General features: G+C 44.2%; 1 protein-coding gene across 4 annotated transcripts in view; it reads right to left on the bottom strand.

Annotated features, from left to right (window-relative positions):
* The window catches only part of Stat3 (signal transducer and activator of transcription 3), a 53,480-nt gene that overhangs the window by 24,772 nt on the left and 6,132 nt on the right, over positions 1–22,576 (bottom strand). The gene's annotated exons all lie outside the window — the stretch shown is intronic.

Below are 22,576 nucleotides of genomic sequence, written 5' to 3'. Positions count from 1 at the left end.
CCACCACAGCTCTGCCCACTCCTGATGCTGGGGATCGAACACAGGGCCTTGCATAAACTATACAAGTTCTCTACCACTGAGCTAGTCTTTAGGTCCTTGATTTTCTAAAACAGGGTCTCAGGCTAGCCTTGCTATTTCCTACCTCTGCCTCCTAAGTGCTTGAATTTCAGGCATGAGCTGCCACTCAAGGCTGCCAAGCAATTTCTTCTGTTACAATTAGGTGCGATTTAAGTTCTAGAATCTACTTTGAAGCCAGGCACAGAGGCTCATGCCTGTAATCCCAGAACTCCTATGATATCATGACAGACAGGTCAAGGCCAGGCTGAGCCTTAAACCCTCGCCACCACCTCCATTCCCACACATACACAGGGAGAGAGAGCACATGTGCTGGAGAGCTGGCTCAGTAGTTTAATGCACTTGTTGCTCTTGCAGAGGACCAAGTTCAATTCCCAGCACCCACATGGTGGCTCACAGTATACTTATCCCCAGCTCCAGAGGATCTGACAGAGTCTTCTGATCGCTGAAGGCACTGGACAAGTCACATGGTACACATGGGTACATTTGGGAAAAATACTCATTAGAATAAAACAAAATAAAAAATTTAAAAAACAAACAAAGAAACAACATCATCATCATCATCATCAACAACAACAACAAAACAACTGACCAGGGCTGGAGAGAGGACTCAGAGGTTAGGAGCACTGGCTGCTTTTCCAGAGGTCCTGAGTTCAAATCCCAGCAACCATATGGTGGCTCACAACCATCTGTAATGGGATCTGATGCCATCTTTTAGTGTATGTAAAGACAACTACAGTGTACTCATATAAATAAAATAAATCTTTCTAAAAACCTGACCAAATGACAACAGCAAACCTATTCCTACCAGAGGTCAAGCGGGGTTAAACAAATGTCATGTGATGCTGACTGGCTTCCTTCTTCTGGATTTCTGTTTCCTGGTCTACAGAATACAGATGATCTCTTCTTGGGGCCGCTGAAGGAATATTCCTAAAGCCTCATCTAAGAATACAGTGCCCGGCAGCTGTCCAGCACACATCAGTTCGGGTCCTTCCCTCCCACACCTGCTGCATCCAGGCCAATCGTGAGGCTATAGACAGGAAACCTGCACTGGCTCAGACCGGTGCTTAGGGAGGACAGAGAGTAGCAGACTCACAAGGAGAAGAGCCATGTGCCTGGAATCTGCCCACTCAACAAAAGGAATTATTTATATAAATATTTATTTATATAAATATATTTTAATATATTTTTTCTAAATCTGGGGTAAAAAAGGAAGGAGAGCTGAATACCACATAAACAACTTAATCCTGAGATGGGGACTACCCCACTGAAATGCTCAGCTACGAGAACCCGACCCAGCTAACCACTCATGACAATGTCTCTCCAGAACACTGGAGGTCTAAAAATAACCATGAGTAAGAGCCCAAAATTAGGGAGTGGTATTTGTACAGCAAACACTAGCTGGAATAAAAGCCGCCTGCAGGAACACATGCTCCAGCCTGAAGCGCTGTGCCTCTCCGTGCAGTGCCCCAGTAAGACACCAAAGGCTATCAGGGCCCTCTTACATGGAGGCCAAGTCAGAATCAGCCTCCCCTAGATGAAAAGCTTTATGTTGTCCTGTGGTTTTCAGAACCTGATTTACATAGCAGTCCATACCAATTTGAAGCTGGGAAGAAGGTTCAGTTGGTACCATGCTTGCTGGGAACCTGAGATTGGATTCCTAGAACTCACATATTAATAAAAAGCTGGGTGTGGTGGTATGCCCATAATGCCAATAAGGGCAAGATAGGAGGTGGAGACATGTGGACCCCTGGAAGTTCAATGGCCAGTTGGTCTACTTGGCCTACTTGGCAAAGTTTCAGGCTAATGAGATGCTGTGTCAAACAAAAGGCGAAGGAATGACACCCAAGGTTGCCCTTTGACCTGCACATTCATGTACCTACACATGCATGAACACGCATGAACAAAGAAACACAAAAGAAAATCTATATGACAGTTTATGTAAACATCACTGCACAGGACTCCATTGAACTAAAAGATTGCACTGTTCAGCATGGGAGACACCACCCACCCACCTGTGGCCACTGGGCCAAGGAAGTGTGGACGCTCACACCCATATATACAGCATTTGAAAACAGTGAAAGAAATAAATGTACAAATCTCAATGTTAAAATATTATTTTAGAAATGTTAGGTTTTATACATTATCAAAATTATTCTTCCCACTTTTTTTTTAAAGACTTATTTATTTATTTATTATTATATGTAAGTACACCTTAGCTGTCTTCAGACACACCAGAAGAGGGAGTCAGATCTCATTACGGATGGTTGTGAGCCACCATGTGGTTGCCGGGATTTGAACTCGGGACCTTTGGAAGAGCAGTCGGAGCTCTTAACCACTGAGCCATCTCTCCAGCCCCCCACTTTTTTTTTTTAATACAGTTACTAGAAAATTTAACATGCCGGGTGTGATGGTGCACGTCTTTAATCCTAGTACTTGGGAGGCAGAGGCAGTCAGATATCTGTGAGTTTGAGGCCAGCCTAGTCTACATAGCGAGTTCCAGGAAAGCCAGAACTACACAGAGACCCCATCTAAAAAACAAAAACAAAACAAACAAAACCTTAAGAAAAGAAAATGTAGTATGACATATGTGACCCGCTTTCTATTTATGAAAAACAAGGACACTGTCGCTCTGGGCCACACTGTAAAAAAAATGCCATGATCCTAATTAAATCATCTGCTTGAAATAGTAAATTCCAATGCTATAAATTACAAAACCAGATTATTTCATCATTTATCTTGGACACAAATGCAGAGCCAGTCCCAAGATAAAAACCATAAAACCTCACCCACTCTACCTACCCCATCACAGATGACATCACAGTCGGGGGGACATTTTCAACCTAAGAAAAAAGCTAAGTTATCCAGAGCTGACTTATTTCTAGTCTGTAACTCAGGAGGCTTGTTTCAGTGTTGATGTTTGGTATTTAGCTGGTAGAATGGCTTTTTCTTACACCAGAGACCAGCTTGTGCCTTTTTCCAATTAACTGAACCATCAAGAACGACTAATTTTGTGTTTTGTTTTGATCTAACCAAGATAGGTAATACTGCCAAACTATTCTACATGAAGAAAATTATCCTAAGTTAAAGGCAAAGAGCAGATGTTATTTCCAGGAAAGCATGGGCGTTTGGGTGACATGGTTTAGCCCTGAGTGTCCAACAGCCATGTCCTCTTATGCTGCTTAGCTGCAAGCCATACTAATCAACACAAGGGCAACTGGACTAAGCATTCTGCACACTGACAGCTGGTCGTTTAGAGATTGTCAGCCAAGCTGTCCAGGAAACCTCTGCCAGCCCTTCTACTGCATTTGTTTTCCTGGAAAACATCTAAAAGACACTTTACCACCTCAAGTCTGTTTTTCAAATTACAAACTGATTTAAGAGGCTGGGGACATTGCTTAGTGGCATAGTGCTTACCCAGCATGCTCAGTTCCATCCTCAGCATCACAAACACCAACATAAACAACTTAATCTGATCTACTCTACATGATATGGCTGGGTAGTGTAGGCTGGCTGATCTCCCTGCCTCAGTCTGAGTACCAAGATTGGAAGGGTACACACCATGCCCGACTTCTGTTACGATCTAACTTTTGTCTTCAAAATCACTTGAAGCCTGTGCTTTAATAACCAGCTCTCAGAAGCCAGAACACAAAAAGTGATCTACCAACAGTTTGAATGCCAAGTACCATCCTGGGCACCAGAGCAGAAGTCAGGTCATTGCTCCAGTGCATGGGTTAGAGTATGACACAGGCTTGCTGTTCTGCTGGCTTTCGCGAGGCTGAGGTGGGCAGAACATCATTGCAAATGTTCAGAGGAAAGATAAAGTGTGTGTGACCCTTTGAATGAGAATGCCGCTCATGTGTTTGAATGCTTGCCCATCAGTTAGTGGAAGCGTTTGGGAAGGATTAGGAGGTGTGGCCTACTGGAGGTGTGTCACTGTAAGCCCATATCAGGCCTTATCTTTCTCTGCCTGCTACTGTGGGTCAGGATATAAAGTTCTCAGCTACTGTCCCTTGCCTGACTGCTTCCTGTCATGATGATCATTGATTAGCCCTCTAAAACTGTACGCAAGCCCCAAATTAAATGATTTCTTTAGTAAGAGCTGTTTTGGTCATGGGTCTCTTCACAGCAATAGAACAGTAACTAAGATGCTGTGACCCTATTTTCTTCTGTTTTAAGAGTTTTATTATTTTATGTATATAAAAGTTTTGCTTACATATTATATATGTGCAGTGTGTGTGTGTGTGTGTGTGTGTGTACCAGCAGAGGCCAGACATGAGCGCTGAATTTCCTGAAAGTAGAGCTACAGTTGGATGATGAATGGGCATGAGGGTGCTAGAAACTGAACTTGTGATCTTTGTAAGAGCAGTCAGTGCTCTCAACTAACAAGCTATCTCTCTAGTCCCTGATGATCCTAGTTTCTATAGCTCAAGAGAAAAGGAAAATGAAACAGCATGTCACCAAATCCTTCTCGACTTTTCCAAACAGCAGTTTCTTAGCCCTGTGGGGATAACCTACCAACAGTAAGTCATAAGGAAAATAATTTCAGTCTAATAAGGAACTTCTTAATAGAAAAATTATCATTAAAGTAACAGTCCTCATTTGTATAGTTCAGTCTAAAGAAACTAGGGGAACCACAGGAGACCACAGATAGAAGGGGTTTCTCACACAACTTCCTAAACTCCCTAAGCTAAGACATGTATGAACATAAATGAACCAGTAAACCTAAAATGGAGGATGAAGAGGGGGACAAAATTCAAATGCACATAAAAATCCACAACAGAAAGTGATACAGAGACATTTCTGAAGCGAGTGTAATGGGACTCACCCTTAATCCCAGCACTTGGAAGGAAGAAACAGCAGGCTCAGGAGTTTAAAGTCTGCCTCAGATACATAATAAGCTCAGTGCCCACCTGAGCTAAGTGGGACCCTATCTTTAAAAAAAGGACAATTCCTGTTCAATTTCACAGTGTGTCAAAAAGCCTTCTTTGGGGCCATATATGTAGCTCAGGCTGACCTGAAATTGGATATGTAGAGCAGACTGGCCTCAACATCAGAGATCTGCCTGCCTGGCCTCCCGGGTACTAGGATTAAAGGTGTGATTCACCACTTCCTCTTCACTTCCAGCATGTCAGGAAAGAGGGGCCAGGGGAAGGAGACAGAGAGAACACAAAACAAATAATGCACTGACCTATTCCTATGTACTGTAGTGTGGAATACTGGCCCCAAGGTCGGGTGCCCCAGGGATGAGGAAATCCTCAAGCACACCAAGTAATGTTATGCAACCTTGCTCCTTAGTTTAAAACTATTGGTTGACTAAGATACCTACAGCCTATAGTTGGCAGAAGAGAGGTGGGTAGGGTTTTGGTTCCTGGGCTTGGAGTCAGAGAAAGGACCATGAAAGGGAAAAGAGAGAAGGTGGAGAGAGGAAGACACCATGGGGTAAGAGATTGTGAGATCTGGCCATGAGGGCTGGCCAGTGGAGTAAGAGCGGTTCAAGTGGAACACGGCAAATCATAGCTCAGGGTTATTTGCCTGAAAGTAGACAAAATAGCCACAGAGAGATGATATCTGCTCAGCTTTAGTGTTGTTTAAGGCTTATTATAAATATAAAAGTTTTGTGTCTTTTATCTGGGAACTAAATGATCTAAGGTGGGATAGAAACCCCCAATTGAGATTAAATATTTACTACAACAGTCCATAGCTGATATGGGATATGCACCATATTTGATTTCAAATATTGTAGATAAAAAAAGCCAGAAGACAGCAAACCTTTAGATTGAAAGTGACACAGCCAGACGTGCTTTGTCAACCACTAAGTTGACGGTCAGAGCTGCCTCTAGCTCTAGAAAAAAGGAAAAAGACTCAGTTTGTATGTAAGGTCACCTCCCCAGGCTGTGATTCTTCCACTCTCTCTACAAGGCTTGACGGCTGAATAGGCCTCCTCTTCAGCACGACAGGGACTATCCTGCCTCAGAAGGATGGTGCTAAACTTAAGTGACGTCACAGGTGAACAGTAGTTGCTCCTTCTGAGTCTTTGACCCTCTCATTTAACATGAATTCCATTTCTCAGTGCCTCAGGGAGCCAAAGAGCAAACAGTTCAACCAATTCCCTAGGTGTTATCAGAGACAACCACAGAGCTTTCCCTGATACGGAGAAGCACATGCATTATAATGGACCCTATAATCCATTATAGGTCCACCCTGCTGTCATATCCTGGAGGTGGGGTGGGGGAAATTAGCATCTGGTGACCCTACCTCAGGACAGGAGAGGTCCAGAAGATGATCAAATCTCTCCACACATATTTTGCACAGGATAGCTCTAGGCCTAATAACACTAAAGATGAAAATGCATGCTTTCAATTCCTATCCTTAGAGCTTAGATATGGGAAGAGCAGTTTAAGGACATCCTCCACTAAATGGTGAGTTTGAAGCCAACCTGGACTATGCTAGACCCTGTCTTAAAACCGCCACCTGCAGCATACAATGAAAAACCCATTAAGTACTATTCAAAATAAAAAGATGAATGTCAACAAGAGCCTTGGTTGAAGAACAATCCAAAAGCTAGAGGTGTAGCCAAGTTGGTGAAGAGATTCCCTAGCATGTACGAGGCCCTGGGTTCCACTGCCAACATCACATAAAACCAGGCATGGCATGAAGATGTGCACACGCAAGCACTCAGGAGGTGGAGGCAAAAGCATCAGAAGTTCAAGGTCATCCTTATTATACAGTGAATTTGAAGATAGCCTGGGCTACATGAGACCCTGTCTCAAAAAAAAAGAAGGAAGAAAGAAAAAAAGAAAACCAGTATCTATAGCTGAATACTATGTGGAACTTTGATCTCATCTTTGTGCTAACCATTTATTATTATTATTATTATTATTATTATTATTATTATTATTATTATTATTATTATTATGTGCATCCAGAAGACCATCTTCAAGGAGTCATTTCTCTCCTCCCACTGTGTGGGTGGTGGGGATCAAACATAAGCTGTCAGGCTCAGCTGCAAGCACCTTTACCTGTTGAGCCATCTCATTGGTCAAGACAATATTTTATCTTCATCTTACAGAGGAGAAATGAAGGCACAGAATTTGACATGATTTGTTCAGGATCTCACAGGCAGTAATGGCATGGAGCAGCATCCTGATGCAGCCTGCTGTCAGAACTCCTGGGGATTCTGACCTGGGAATTTTGTCGTGAGTCAAGAACGATGCCAAGTCAAAGAACTTTTCTAGAGTTCTAACAGATGTATGGCGCCTGAGCCAAAGGGTCTGTTAGTCTTGCTGTGCCTGGCCACATCTGGGAGGTCACAGTCATTGTGTAGATGACAATTTAAATGGAATTCTAAACTGGGTGGTGGTGTCAAATGCTTTTAATCCCAGTACTCGGGAGGCAGAGGCATGAAGGATCTCTGTGAGTTCAAGGCCAGCCTGGTCTACAGAGTGAGTTCCAGGACAGTCAGTGCTGAGAAGCCCTGTCTCCAAAAAAAGATCTCTGGGATATAACTTCACTGGGCGATGGCATGAAGGTTTAGAGATGAACATCTACAGATGAAGTAGGAGAGCCCAAGTTTAGAGACTGAAGCGCAACAGTGACAGAGAGGGAGAGCTATGTACGGGGCAGCTGCCTGGTTCCTGTTGCATCTGACACTTAGATGGAGATGCTCTTCCTTGAGGTATCACAGCCATAATGCAGACTCCAGGAGGGCAAGGGGTTTCAGCTCCGCTCACTTGGGACACTGAGACTGCTGCATCCCAATAATAAACATGTGCTGAGATAAAGCAAGTTGACATTTAACCAAAAGGGTCAGATGTCCAGAGTCTATACTCTAGCTGTTTCTAAAACACTCCCAGGCTTCTACAAACCCACAGCTAGGAGCTTTTACCTGTATCTGCACATCTGCCTGCAACCCTCCAGGCTTTCTGAAGAGCTGCCATCCACCTCCATAAAGGCCCACCAACCACTTTTTGCTCTGAGACTAAAAATCATCAACTATGAAAGCAAGAGCCTGTGGACCCTGACTCCCCTCCGAGATGCATGCCAGGTGTCTAGCCTTCCTTATGCAGAAAAATAGAAGACAACTGTACTCACTTCACAGGGTCAGTGTCAGACCTGACTTAAAGCACACAAAGCTAGCGGGACACAGCAAGCATGCATGACAAGATGGCCCTGTATCTGTCCGGCTGCCACTTGCCTGCTAGCTACACTTCTACACTCACTTGGCTACTCTAGCTCCTCCGTTCATGGGCCTTCACGTGTGCATGCTTGCCTTCAGTATCAGGGGACCCATGCCTTGCTTCAACTCCTGCATTCTAAGGTGCATGATGACAGGAAGAACCTTGGCTTCGGCTCACTAATGTGTTCCCCTCCCTCTCCAGCATCCAGCAGTGTCCAGTTCATAACAAATGAACAGAAAACGTGTGTAGTAGAACTGATGAACTGCTGGAGTGAATTATTTGGCATTAAAGGGACCAATTTTTTTTTTGTTTTGTTTTTCGAGACAGGGTTTCTCTGTATAGCCCTGGCTGTCCTGGAACTCACTTTGTAGACCAGGCTAGCCTCGAACTCAGAAATCCACCTGCCTCTGCCTCCCAAGTGCTGGAATTAAAGGCGTGTGCCACCACGCCCGGCTAAGGGGACCGCATTTTCCAAAGTGAAGACACACTCCCAGCAAAAAAGTATTTATTGAGGAATCCAGCTCTTCTGTTTTGCTGTTTGGAGAACTCAACGACCTTTTAGGGATCTTTTAACAAAAGAAATATTACTCAAATCAAAAACAAACATTTCAGGGCTGGGGAGATAGCCTGCCACATAAGCATAGGACCTATGTTTGGGTCCCAGCACCTGCAGCGTGGGCCTGGGAGCCAGTGCTAGGGAGGTAGAGATACAGGATCTGATAAAGGAAATGAAAAGTTTGGAATTTCAAAGTCACAAGGCTACGATATAGCTCAATGATTACTGGAGAAAAGAAAGAAATTCCCCAAATTTATTTAGGTCATTTTTCCTTTAAGTGACCCTAAGGAAGTCCTTTGTTATTCAGCAGAGGCCAATGTGGGCTAAGAACCTATATGTTTACACCTGTAATATTAGCACTCAGAAGGCTGAGGCAGGAGGATGGCCATGAGTTCAGGAACAGCCTGGATTACAAAGTAAGACTCTGCCTCAAAAAGAAGGGGAAAAGAAAGGGAAGGAGGGAGGAGAGGAGGAAGGGAGGGGCTCAGGAGGGAAGAGGAGGGAGGAAATTCTTCTCTCCGGGGTGTATGGTGGCACACACCTGCTCCTTTCCCTTGAAGTCACCATGGATTTGTAGGAGAGCCTCACACCCAAGCATCCAGCGGTGGATGGAGAACCTGTCATCTTCCTCATCCTTTGCTCCCCTTCCCCTGGACCTGGCTAAAGCCATCCCTAGCCCAGCACCACAGTGCTGAAAGTGTGAAATGCACTGTCTCATTTGTGGTGCTGAGGAATTAAACCTGACTTTCGAGGGTCTGTTGTTGTTTTTAAACAAAGTCTTACTAAATTGCTCAGTCTGGTCTTGAAATCACTCAGTAGTATAAGCAAACCTTAAATTTGAGATCCTCCTGCCTCAGCCTCCCAAGTAGCTAGGATTTCAGACCTGTGCCATGAGACCAAGCTTGATATGAAATCTCCAACCCTCTGTTGGGGTTCTCCTGAGAGGACGAAGGCTCTCCAGAACCCAACCACCATTCTACAAGAAACACAAGACAGACAAAGAGGCCGCATGCAGTTGATCTACCATCACAGCTGCAATCATGCTAGGCCAGGCATGGGCTGGGAACTAAAGAAATGCCCAGATGTTTAAGGCTTCCCAGCGGATACCCAGATATCACAGCTAGACAAGCACCCCCCACCCCCTGCCATGTCTCCAGAATCCCTGCCCCAGAAAGAGTTAACATAATAAAATGTTTGTCCATTAAGCATGGAGTTCAAGGTGGTTCACTGTGTTTGTTGATTCCAAAGATATTTTTCCCAAATGAATGACTGAATGCAATCTTTACAGAGTCTAACATTCATGAGAAAATATTTCACAATTTTACAGGGACAGGCTTTGCTGTAAAACTCTCTTAATATAAACCTCCTGCTTTCTCTGCAACTCACTTTCTAAATGATTCATGCAGTCTCACTCCTTCAAAGCACACTCTACACTCCGGCAGTCCCTAGATCTCACCTCTAGCCCCATCCTCGCCCATGAGCACCAGACTCTGCTGTCTGCCTCTCAACACCGCCACTTAGATGACTAAGACCTTGTGGGTCTGAGAATAGTTGAGGCTGCTCAGAGACTATCTCAGAAAAAGAAAGAGTATAATTGTGGCCTTGGTAGAGCAACATGCAAAATGCATGCTTTTCTTCTCTCTGTGGTTTTCTAACCGATCTATGGATTCAGGCCAGCTGTACAGGGCTCCACTGGCTTGCTGAATATTTCAGCAACTCTTTGCCAGGTGCTCTGCTAACCCCAGAGAAACACAGGTAGAGTCAGAACCTCCTCTAAGACAAAGACAAAACCTGAGAGGCAGCTTGGGGTAGCATCTGGTAAGGCAAAGAGTTCCCCCAAGCGCTACGCATCTTGGTTCCTACTGTCTAAGGCACCGAGCACTGTTTTGATGGAATGGCAGCCCTAAGAACGAAAGCTGGAAAGTTTCACAAAGATAGTAGGGCTACAGGAGACATGGCCATTCTGGAGAGGAAGGGGCAGCCAGTCTAAGCAAAGGGAACAGCATATGAAAACAAGGAATGTGACGAATCTTCTGAGTGATCAGAACCGAAGCACATGGACAAAGAATGAAAAGCAAGATGGATGGGGTGGGGGGAAGAGCTCATAGAACTCTAGAACCCAGAGAGTGCAGCATGGTACCTGAGCTAGCACAGGTAAGAAAATAGCACCGAAGTGCTGTTGGATGGGCAGTATGGCCTACAACCTCAAACAGCCCAAAGCTGGAGGTGGAAGGTACAGTAGATGGCAGGGTCAGAAGCCTCAGCGGATAGCAGGAGAACAGTTGATGATCCTATAAGCTGGGTGTGGTAACACAAGCCTATAAGCCCAGCACTTGGGAGGCTAGAGTAGGAGAATGGTGAGTTCAAGGCCAGCCTGGACTATGGGTTGCACAGTGAAGCCAGGTCAAGATGTGAAGGGATGGGAGTGAGAACTCCTGAAGCCTAGCATGATGGTCTATGCCTATAATCCAGCACTCAAAAGCCTGAGGCATTTTAGGGCTGTGACTGGGGATCAATACTTAGAAGTGGTATGGGATGAAACACTCCAGGCCTGTGTCTGTTCTTTCTTTTGATGAGACTATTTGCTTTTGCATCTTAAGTTTTCTCTTTTTACTGGAGAGTTCCATTTATCCAGCATTTCGAGTCTTGTACAGGAGCAATTTTAGCATCACCACCACAGAAGGGATGTGACAGTCAAGGGGAGTTGAGGAAACTCGAGATGTGAGATCAAGACTCGCTGCCGATCTGAGCAGAAGCAGGAGGATGAGGGAGGGAAGGAGTCAAGGTTGGCTGGGGGACTCTGGCTTGCACAGTATGATGATTTGAATAGGAGTGGCCCTCACAGACTCATGTGTTTAAATACTTGGTCCCCAGTTGGTGGAACTGTCTGGAAAGGATTAGGAAGTATGGCCTCATTGGAAGAAGTAGATCATAGGGTGCAGGCCTGGAGGTTGCAGGATTCCCAGTGTGTCTCCCATTCTCTCTGTATCTGTGTCTCAGTCTCCCTGCCCCATGTGTCGGTGTCTGTCTGACTCTGTCTCTGTCTCTGTTTCTGTCTCTCTCTCTGCCTTGTGATTACATCTCAAGACGTGAGCTATCAGTTACTTCAGTTCCATGTCTGCCTGTCTGCTGCCAGGTTCCCTGCCATTATGGTCTCTAACTCTCTGAAACCATAAACTCCAAACTAAATGTTTTCAAGTTCCCTTGGTCACGGTGTTTTATCACAGCAATAGAGCAGTGACTAAGACAGCAGACCAAGAACTATCATTTATTTCAATGTTGAATGAAGAGAGAAGCACAGACTTTCGGAGAGGTGGCTATGGGGTTAAGTTTTCAACAGTAGGACCAAGAGGCAAGTACACACAAGGTACCCATGGGAATGTCGGAAAGCAGCACAAGGTGGGTGCTAGAAGCCCACAGGGCTGGGGAGGAACACCTGGGGGTCATTATCAGAGTTATGACCAAAGTAATGGCTAAGTGAGCTGGGGACCTAGCTCAGTGGGTAGGGTGCTTGCTTGCCTTCCATGCACAAAGCCCTGGGTTTACTCCCCAGCCATGTAACATACACACACACATCAAAGCCGTGGCTGAAATAACCTACATAGAGAATGCAGAAAGTGAAGAGAAGAGAATCCCACCCAGAGAGGACAAAGGCTCTTCAACCTTTGAGTTCAGAGGAAGGATGACCAGGAAGGGCATAAGGAAAGGTCTGTAAGACTCAAGAAAAAGGGCTGGAGGGATGGCTCATTGGCTAAGAGTACTGGCTGCTCTTACAGAGAACCTGGGTTTGATTCCAAGCACCCACACAGGTGCTCCCAACCATCTCTAACTCCAGTTCCAGGGACTCCGATGTCCCTTTTCTGGCCTCTGTGAACTGCAGGTATATATGCAGGCAAAATACCCGTACAGATAAAATAAAAATCATTTTTAAAATTTTAATTTAAATAAAGCCCAGAGCCCCCTGGAAGGCTATGTTTTACTTTTTTCCTTTAATTTACACCCCTCAAAAGACAGAGATTAAAATGGGCCCCAAGAAGGCCAATAAGATGGCCCAGTAGGTAAGGGCATGTTGTATAAGCCTGGTGACCTGAATTTAACCTGGGACTCACATAAAGATAGAAGAAAAAATAACTCCACAAAATTGATCTCTGACCTCTACACAAACACCAAGCACCTGCATCCCCCACAACACATACATCATGCATCTGCACACATTTTAAGTTTTAAAAATTAAAATTAAATTAAAAACCAAGAAGAATAATTCTAGAAATGGTGATTCTTCTCAAACAATTATTTTTCAGGTTGGGGGTGTGCCTTAATGTCAATGCTTGCCCAAGGTTACATACCTAGCACTAACTTAAGAACATTTTTTTTTTTTGTACGTAGCTTGTTGGAGGATATATAGCAAAATCCTGTTTCAAGAAAAAAACCACTTCCACAGAGGCAGGAGGATTGCTGCAAATTTGAGGCCAGCCTGGTCTACATATTGAGTTCCAGGCCAGCCAGGGCTACATAGAGAACTCTATGTTAAGGAACCAAACCAGGACAAAACAGCAGCAACAGAGAGTAGAAGCTGGGCAGGATCCAAGTCAGCAAGGCTCAGCTCCAAAGGAGGAGTCGGAAATAATCCAAGGGACAGGTCTAAGAGCGGAGACAGCAGTCAGAACAGACGTGTCAGCACCTTGGTATGTGGTTGGGGCTGCAGCCCTAGGCCCCGCCTTATCTAAAGGCAGCGGAGCTAAAGGTTAAGATCATAATTATCCACTTGGGCTGGGGAGATACAAGTACTTCACTTCCTTGTCTCGGACTTCAAGCTCACAGCATTAGTGTGTGCGTGACACTGAATTCTCCAACAAGAAAAACATAAAACTATACACCACCTAAAAAGCTCTAAGGAGGGCAGCTAGAGGCATAGCCCAGTCTAACAAGTATTAAGACATTTCGTTCCATGGGAAAAAAAAAAAAAAAAAAACATTAAATACGTCCAAAGAGAACTCTGACTACAATCGGTGTTGGTGCTTGCCTTGTGTGTTATGGCCCTGGTGTCCTCCCCCAAATGTACATGTACACTTGTATATCCAATACAGACTGAGAAACTTCTAAAACTCTCAACAATTTAAAGAAAATCTCAGTGTAAATCTGGGTGAGAGCTGGGCCCGGCAGAGCAGGCCTGTAAGTCCAGCTACCGGGAAAAACAAGACAGGGGCTTCGCAAGGTCAGGTCCTGCGTGGGCTACAACACAACTTCAAGACTGTCCTGATCAAGGTTATGGGACCCTGGTCTCAAAACAAATTTTTTAAAATAAGGATTGAGGTGTAGCTCAGTGTTAAAGAACACGTGCCAGTAAGTAGGACCCTAAACTCTTGCTTGTTTGTTTTGAGGCAGGGCTTCTCTGTGTAGCCCTGACTGTCCTGGAACTCCCTCTGTAGATCAGTCTGGCCTCAAACTCAACAGAGTTTTGCCCGCCTCTGTCTCCTGAGCACTGAGATTAAAGGAACATGCCACTACTCCCAGCTGTGGAACCCTAAATTCAATCTCCATTGTACGGCAAGATGGAACAAAATTGGGAGAAAGTCTGATCCAATATCACACCAAAGAGAGTACACAGATGGCATATGAAAAGCATATGAAAGCCAGGCACCTTTAATCCCAGCACTCGGGAGGCAGAGGCAGGCAGATTTCTGAGTTCGAGGCCAGCCTGGTCTACAGAGTGAGTTCCAGGACAGCCAGGGCTACACAGAGAAACCCTGTCTCGAAAACCAAAAAAAAAAAAAAAGAAAGAAAGAAAGAAAGAAAAAGAAAAGAAAAGAAAATGAAAAGCAGCACATTAGAAGATGCATTAGAAGAGTGCAAACCCAAACAGTAATGGGTAGCTTTATTCCTATGTATCAGCCCAAACGACAAAGCCAAGATGCCCTTCCGATGAAGGGAACATGCACTAAGGGAAGGGTCATACAAGGCAGTGTTCCTCAGCAAAGCTACCAAAGGCAAGGAGGAAGCTGAATTCATACTGCTCTGTGAAAGAAGGCAAACCAGAGAGGCCACTGGGCCACTGCTGTCTAGAAGGCTACTGCTTACATGGTGTCAGATGAATATTCTGGAAAATAGGACTATGGAGATAGAAAAGGGGATGAGCAACTGGAAGGGGCTGCAGAAGGGGTGGGTGGGTAGAGCACCGGGCTATGGAGGCAGAGAATACTTCAAGTGGTACTGTATTGGTGGATACACAGCATGTTTGTGGAAATCCACAAAATGGCCCAAGCACAGAGGGACACACCTGGAATGCCAGGACTCCAGAATCTGAGATGGGCAGATTCCAAGTTTACTTAAGCCCTGAGCTACAACAGACAACATATCTCCAACACTATCAAACAGCAAAGAATATGGAACAGTAAAGTGTGATAGAAACTATGTGTTCTTTAATTAATAACAACATACAGCTGCTATTATCAACTGCGGAATACGTATCACACTAATGCAAGATGTTAGCAATGGAGAAACTGGAGAGAGAAAGTAAGAGGTATTTTCTACTTTGTCAACCTACCTGATTCCCAGCACTCTGGAAGCAGAGACAGGAGGATTGCCATAAGTCTAAGGCCAATGAAAACTATATATCAAGTAACAGGCCCACACAGAGCTTTATACAATGACTCAAACAAACGTGTGTGTGTGTGTGTGTGTGTGTGTGTGTGTGTGTTTGAAATGAATTTAACTTTATGGAAAGCTTTAAAAAAGACAAGCCTGGAGCTGGAGATGTAGCTCAGTTGGTAGAGTGTTTACCCAGCATTCCTGGCACCACATAAACCAGCTATGGTAGCATATGCTATAATCCCAGCATTCAGGAGGCAGAGACAGCTATGTGAGTTCAAGGCCAGCCTGGTCTACAAGTCAATTGCAACCTAGCAAGGGTTTGTCTTGAAAAACAAAAAAACAAAAAACCGAAACAAAAATCAAGGTCATGTTCAGCTATACAATGAGGCCAGCCTGGGATAAAGACCCTGTCTCAAACAAAAGAAGCAAAAACAAAACAAAACAAACAGTCTGACCCCAGAAAGTTTAACTACACAAGCTTTTCTATGAAGTCTTCACAAAATTAATAACATACTGAGAAGAATAAATAAGAACGACTGCTCTCATGACTAGCTCCCACACAGAAGGCAACAACAATGTAATATTAGGGTCAGAAAATGGCTCAGCAGGAGCTGCTGCCAAACCTGAAGACCAAAATTCAATCCCCAGGGCCCACATGATAGAAAGCAAGATCTGACTACTGAAGCTTGTCCTCTGACCTCCATGTGGGGATACATATACACTAAATAAAGTTAATTTTAATTTTTTTTTTAAAGAAAGGAGCAAGCTGGGCAGAGGTGGAACAAGCCATTAATCCCAGCAGAGGCAGAGGCAGGTAGATCTGAGTTCAAAGCTAGTCTGTTCTACAGAGTGAGTTCCAGAACAGCCATGGCTGCACAGAGAAACTCTGCTTAAAAAAAAAAAAAAGAGGAGGAGGAGGAGGGAAACAACAACAACAACCCTATCCAGGTTTCAGGGAGAGCTGTAACCTGAGCCTGAAGCAAGAATTCACAAGGAATCTCTCTAGTCAATCTCTCAACCAGAGGGACCCTGAGGGTACTGGTGATAACATCAGCAGGCTCCCAGGAAAAGTCTTTCCCATTTTATAGAGAGGGACAGAAGAGAGAAGTGACTACAGCTGATAAAGGGAAGTGAGTGCAAGGCAGATAACATCCAAGGGCAGTCACTACAGCTAGAAGAAAACTTCCTTCCTTTTATATCTGACTTAAGTCAACATTTCTTTCCAAATTAAACTGTAATTCACATCAGAATTATCTTTTAAAATTATAGGTGCGTGTGGTGTAGAAAGCCTTAATTCAAGCACTCAGGAGGCAGAGGCAGACAGATCTCTGAGTTTGAGGATAGCCTGGTCTATAAAGTTGAGTTCCAGGACAGCTAGGGCTATCCAGACCCTTTCTTAGAAAAACAAAACAAGAAAAGAAATCAACCAAGCACTCAGAAGCTACCAGAATCTGGTGAGATTTGGCTCTTTTGTCCATCAGACTCAATCTAAGATTCATCCTTAGAGACATAAATACCAGGGTAAACCAAGATAAAAGGGAATCTCCAAAGCAGTTTATCTTTAAGACAATAACTTCCAAACTTCTGGACAGGACTTCATTCATCTGAAGAATTTATGGCCCTTGTAAAACTGTTTCTCAAACTGAGGACCCATCTGTACCATGATACCTGGCACAGTGGTTACAATGTACCGAGACCACTTAATCAGAGCCATAGATGTCATCTCCCTCCCCAACCCTAGCTCCTCAAAACAACACAAGAATATTTATACCAAAACCTTTGTTGTTTTTGGTTTTCTGAGACAGGGTTTCTCTGTATGGCCCTGGCTGTCCTGGAACTCACTTTGTAGACCAGGCTGGCTTCGAACTCAGAAATCTGCCTGCCTCTGCCTCCCAAGTGCTAGGATTAAAGGTGTGCGACACCATGCCCAGCTGTTTTAATAGTTTTTAACAGTTCTCAAAATGCACTGTTTTTAGGACTGGTCTTGCTATCAAAATTTAAGGACCCTAACAAAGCTTGGTTTACAGAGACCATATTTATTAGAGATGCCTAAAAATTTGTCATGGTAGCATGTACTTGTAATCCCAGCACAATGGAGGCTGAGGCAGGAGGATTACCACAAAATTGAAGCCAGCTTAGGATATGTAAGTTCAAGGGTACTTGGAAATATAAGACCTTGACTCAAAACACCAGAAAATACCTATTAGATACCACCTATCAATAGAAGTTATAAGTATAAGCTAGCCAAGAGGCCCCAATGGAAGGCCCCTAAATCCCAGGCCAGCCTCATAAATTGCACGAGAAGACGCTGTCTCAAAGTTCATTTAAGCAATTAACTGTGCACAGCACATTAACATAGGTAGCAGTAATAGCCCATGAAAGGTAACCACATTATCTGAAGGGGGAGAAATCAGTGGAAAAAGCAGCACCGCTGAAAGTTTCTCAAATGTAGGGCTGCAGAGAGGGCTCAGAGGGGTTGAGGGAAAGGTGCCAGCCGTACAAGCCTGGCGACCCGAGTTCCATCCCCAGAACCCATATAAAAGTGGAATCAGAGATCTGACAGCAGAAAATTGCTCTCTGATCTCCACACACATGCCTACACAGGCACATCATGTACACATAGAGCCATAACAATAAATGTGCCTTTTGTATGGTTGGTTGATTGATTGGATTTTTCAAGACAGGGTTTCTCTGTGTGGCCCTGGCTGTTCTGGAACTCAGTAGACCAGGCTGGCCTCAAACTCAGAAATCTGCCTGCCACTGCCTCCCAAGTGCTGGGATTAAAGGCATGCGCCACCACTGCCTGGCTGCATTTATATATATATATATAGAGAGAGAGAGAGAGAGAAAATTTTAGTAATCTAATTTCTGGTCCAATAGAAAAGTGTTAAAGCTGGGTACGATGCCTCAGGCGTATTCTCCCAGCACTTGAGAGGTGAAGGCAGAAGGATTCGGTGTTCAGGGCTAACCGTGGCTACTACACAGTAACTGAGTCTAACATGCATGAGAGGCAGGGAAGGAAGGAAGGAAGGGAAGGGAAAGGAAAGGAAAGGAAAGGAAAGGAAAGGAAAGGAAAGGAAAGGAAAGGAAAGGAAAGGAAAGGAAAGGAAAGGAAAGGAAATAAAGGAAAGGAAAGGAAAGGAAAGAAAGGAAAGAAAGGAAAGGAAGGGAGGGAGGGAAAGAGCTGTTGGAGTCTCAGAACAGCTTGCATATGCCTGTTGCAGTATATTGCTTTGGTTACTCCAGCGAGAGCTGGCTTCACCCAGATATTGGCTTCACCCAGATATGCTAAATAGCAAATAGCAGATTCCACACTCTTTCAAAGTAACCTGGAATCTTTTTTTTTTTTTTTGAGACAGGGTTTCTCTGTGTAGCCCTGGCTGTCCTGGCATTCACTTTGTAGACCAGGCTGGCCTCGAACTCAGAAATCCACCTGCCTCTGCCTCCTGAGTGCTGGGATTAAAGGCGTGCGCCACCACGCCCGGCAGCTGGAATCTTTAATGCCATTTAAAACACTGCCAGGTGATAGCGCCACAGGACAGGTAGGTGTGCACTCTGGGGCCATCCTCGGCTACATTAAGGTGCCCTCTACCTTGTACCGTTCATGGAATATCTGCCACGTGCCTTTGTAATAGACATTAGTCATGTAGAAAACATTGCTTTTAAGATGCACAAACTTAAACGCTGACTGTTTTAGTCTCCATCATACAAAAAAAAAAAAAAAATCACATCCGATAACACTGAAGAGTTACTTACATTCATTAATAACAGGAAACTACCGAATAGGGGCAGTATAATTTTTTTTAATTTTTACTGCCAAGCTCAATTTTTTTACAGTTTTTTGTTTTTTATCGTTTTCTAAGTTCAAATGTTACATGTTACAAATTGCAACAAACATCACCACTTTTCGCCCTTGGACAAAGCCACCTTCTCTTCTCTTCTCATGTTTGAGTCAGTGTCTGCTCACATCCCACACCCCAGCTCCTCTGTCATCCTTCCAGGGCTCTGCACAGCTTAGGCATGCACTGTCCCCCCATGCTGACCCCAGACCCCACAGAACACTTGTCATCCAGGGCACCCAGATATTTCTGCAGCTTTTTAAAAATATAGAGGAAATTACACATATTTATTTATCTACTTCTTATTTATTTGCTCGCACTTGGCATTTTGAGATGCTCCCCACGGAGGCCCTGGCTGGTCTGGAACTGGTTATGCAGCCCAAGTGCCCTCAGATTCACCAAGGTGCTCCTGTTTCTGCCCAAGTACAAGGACTACAGTGTAGCCCACCACATTTAGCTCCCAGAACAGCTTTGGTTAAACTGAGCAGGGTACAGCATTCCCAGTTCCTCCCGCCTGCTCTCATGTGCAGTGACCCCACTATAGACACGGACTTTCCTGATGACTCCATGACCCTGAGAATCTTCAATACAGTCATTGGGGCTTGAAAGCATCCCACGCCCAGAACACTCCCTGTTCCAGGCAGAGCCTGCCCTGATGAACGAAGTCATGCTGGATTTTTCTCACATGTAATTAGGAATGAGTATTAAAGAGACTGAGGCAGGGGAATGCTGAGAGATCTTTGGGCTAGACAGTGAAACCTGTTAAAACACACACACATTTATATGCACACACATATATTTACATATACACCGGCTTCAGAGCTCTTTAATTATCTCACCCCCTCTTATACATGAGTTTACTTTGATTAATGTTAAGTTTGTTTTTCCTAAACATTTTGACAGAAAAAAGACCACAACACTGATTTGCCAAGGGAAGTCAGCTTTACATTAAATATTTATTGTGTCCAAACCACAAGTAGGAAAAACTTCAAAGGCTAACTATTTTAATGATAACTCACATTGTTTGGCTTACGGGAAAGGTAATTACACAGCTTGCATTTGGGTTTTGAGGTTTTTAGGATTTTTGTGCGGGTGGGAGGGGGAGACAAAGAACAGTCTAATGCATTTATATTCTGCCAGGAAAGGAAAAAAAAAAAAAACGAGCTCTCTAAAAGCAAAACAAATTTAGCATTAGATACGATGTGGGGAAACTTGCTAGTAAGCTTTCACCTAAGCAGGTGCAGAGTCCAGACTCAAAGCACAGACTCTCATACCGAGAACAAGAGGTCGGGACACCGCAAACTAATAAAATCAATCAGCCGTCGGGAAAGCAGATGGCTACACAGACAGGCAGGGTTTTTTCTTTCCTAATCCCAAGCAGTTTTCAGAAATGGCATCTACAAAAACTACCCAAACATTCCCCCCTAATAAACTGCGCACCTCCTCCACAACACGGAAGCCATTAGTTACAAGTTTCACTTTCTCTTTCTAGCTCTGCTGGCTTCCTTCTGTTCCACATGGGCCCACTGGGTTGGACTGGTTGCAGGTCCATTCCTGTCTTCTCCAACCCAAACTTAAAGAGGTGAATAGTAAGTTTGACTCATGGGAGCTAGGTTGTTATCCTTGAGGCTATTCACTTGTTAGCATACAAAGAAAAGTTACAGGAACAGGAAGATAAAGCTGTACACATCCAGTGAAGGGTAACTGTGAACATCTGCACGTCCATACACACCCTCACACATGCTTGTATATACACACACACACACACAAACACAGATTTGAAGAGAGACGCTATCAGGTGCATAAGACACAGCAAAGCAACTTCCAGCATCATGTGGGTCATTCATGGGTGTCATCCAACGTCCAAGCCTTCTGGATCTCTCCTTCCCCTCTCCCTTCTCCTTCTTCCTAAGAAAGATTCAACCCTAACCACACCTCTACCCTTCAACTGTCCAAGTGTATCTGTCCCTATCTTTTTGCTATGGACCAGTGTGTGGTAGCACACACCTTTAATACAAATACCAGGGAGGCAGAAGCAGGCAGATCTCTGTTCTGTGAGTTTCATGCCAACTTGGTTTATAGAGTGAGTTCCAGGCCTGCTACCAGAGCTGCATTCTGAGACTCTGTCTCTGTCTCTCATTCATACATATATACATATACATATACACATACACACACATTATATAGATGTGTGTGTATATATGAATGTGTATGTGTGTGTGTATGTGTATATATATATGTATACACACACACACACACATATATATATATATATATAAAGTGTGTGTGTGTGTGTGTATAAAATTATGTGTGGTTCTGGAGACTGAACCCAAAGCTCTGTTCACATTAAGAATATGTTCTAGAGCCGGGCGTGGTGGCGCACGCCTTTAATCCCAGCACTCGGGAGGCAGAGGCAGGCGGATTTCTGAGTTCGAGGCCAGCCTGGTCTACAAAGTGAGTTCCAGGACAGCCAGGGCTATACAGAGAAACCCTGTCTCGAAAAACCAAAAAAAAAAAAAAAAAAAAAAAAAAAAAGAATATGTTCTATATATCTCTGGCCCTTTTTCAAAAATCCGACACAGAATCTGAGCGAGTTCCAGGCTGCTCTCAAACCCCTAGTCTTCCTGCCTCCGCTTCAGCATCGCTAGGGCTTATGAGCACACACCACCAATCATTCTCTCTACTTCCCTTTTAAAAAATCGTTTTAGGGGCTGGAGAGATGGCTCAGTGATTAAGAGCACCAACTTCCCTTCCAAAGGTCCTGAGTTCAATTCTCATCAATGACATGGTGGCTTACAACCATCTGTAATGGAATCCAATGCCTTCTTCTGGTATGTCTGAAGACAGCTAGAGTGTAGAGTGTACTCACACACACACATATATACACACACATACATACACATATATATTCTTTAAAATAAATAAATAAAATCATTTTACATTAATCTATTACTCTAGTTGTGCATATGTACGCACACATAAACCATGTTGCAGGTGTGGACATCAGAGGACAATTTGTGGAAAACAATTCTCACCTTCCATCACACGGGTTCCAGAAATCAAACTCCTAGCCAGGTGTGGTGGCGCATGCCTTTAATCCCAGCATTTGGGAGGCAGAGGCAGGCGATTTCTGAATTTGAGGCCAGCCTGGTCTCCAAAGTGAGTTCCAGGACAGCCAGGCCTATACAGAGAAACCCTGTCTCAAAAAAATAAAAAAAATAAAAAAAAAGAAAGAAAGAAGAAAAAAAAAGAAAAAGAAAATCAAACTCAGGTGGTCAGGCGTGGAGGCAAGCACCTTTACCCACTGAGCCATGCCACCAGCAACACCCACCACC

Source organism: Mus caroli, unplaced genomic scaffold, assembly GCF_978045245.1.
Source record: "Mus caroli unplaced genomic scaffold, Mus_caroli_1 scaffold_13, whole genome shotgun sequence".
In the NCBI taxonomy this organism is placed as follows: Eukaryota; Metazoa; Chordata; class Mammalia; order Rodentia; family Muridae; genus Mus; species Mus caroli.
This window is presented reverse-complemented; position numbering and strand designations above follow the sequence as displayed.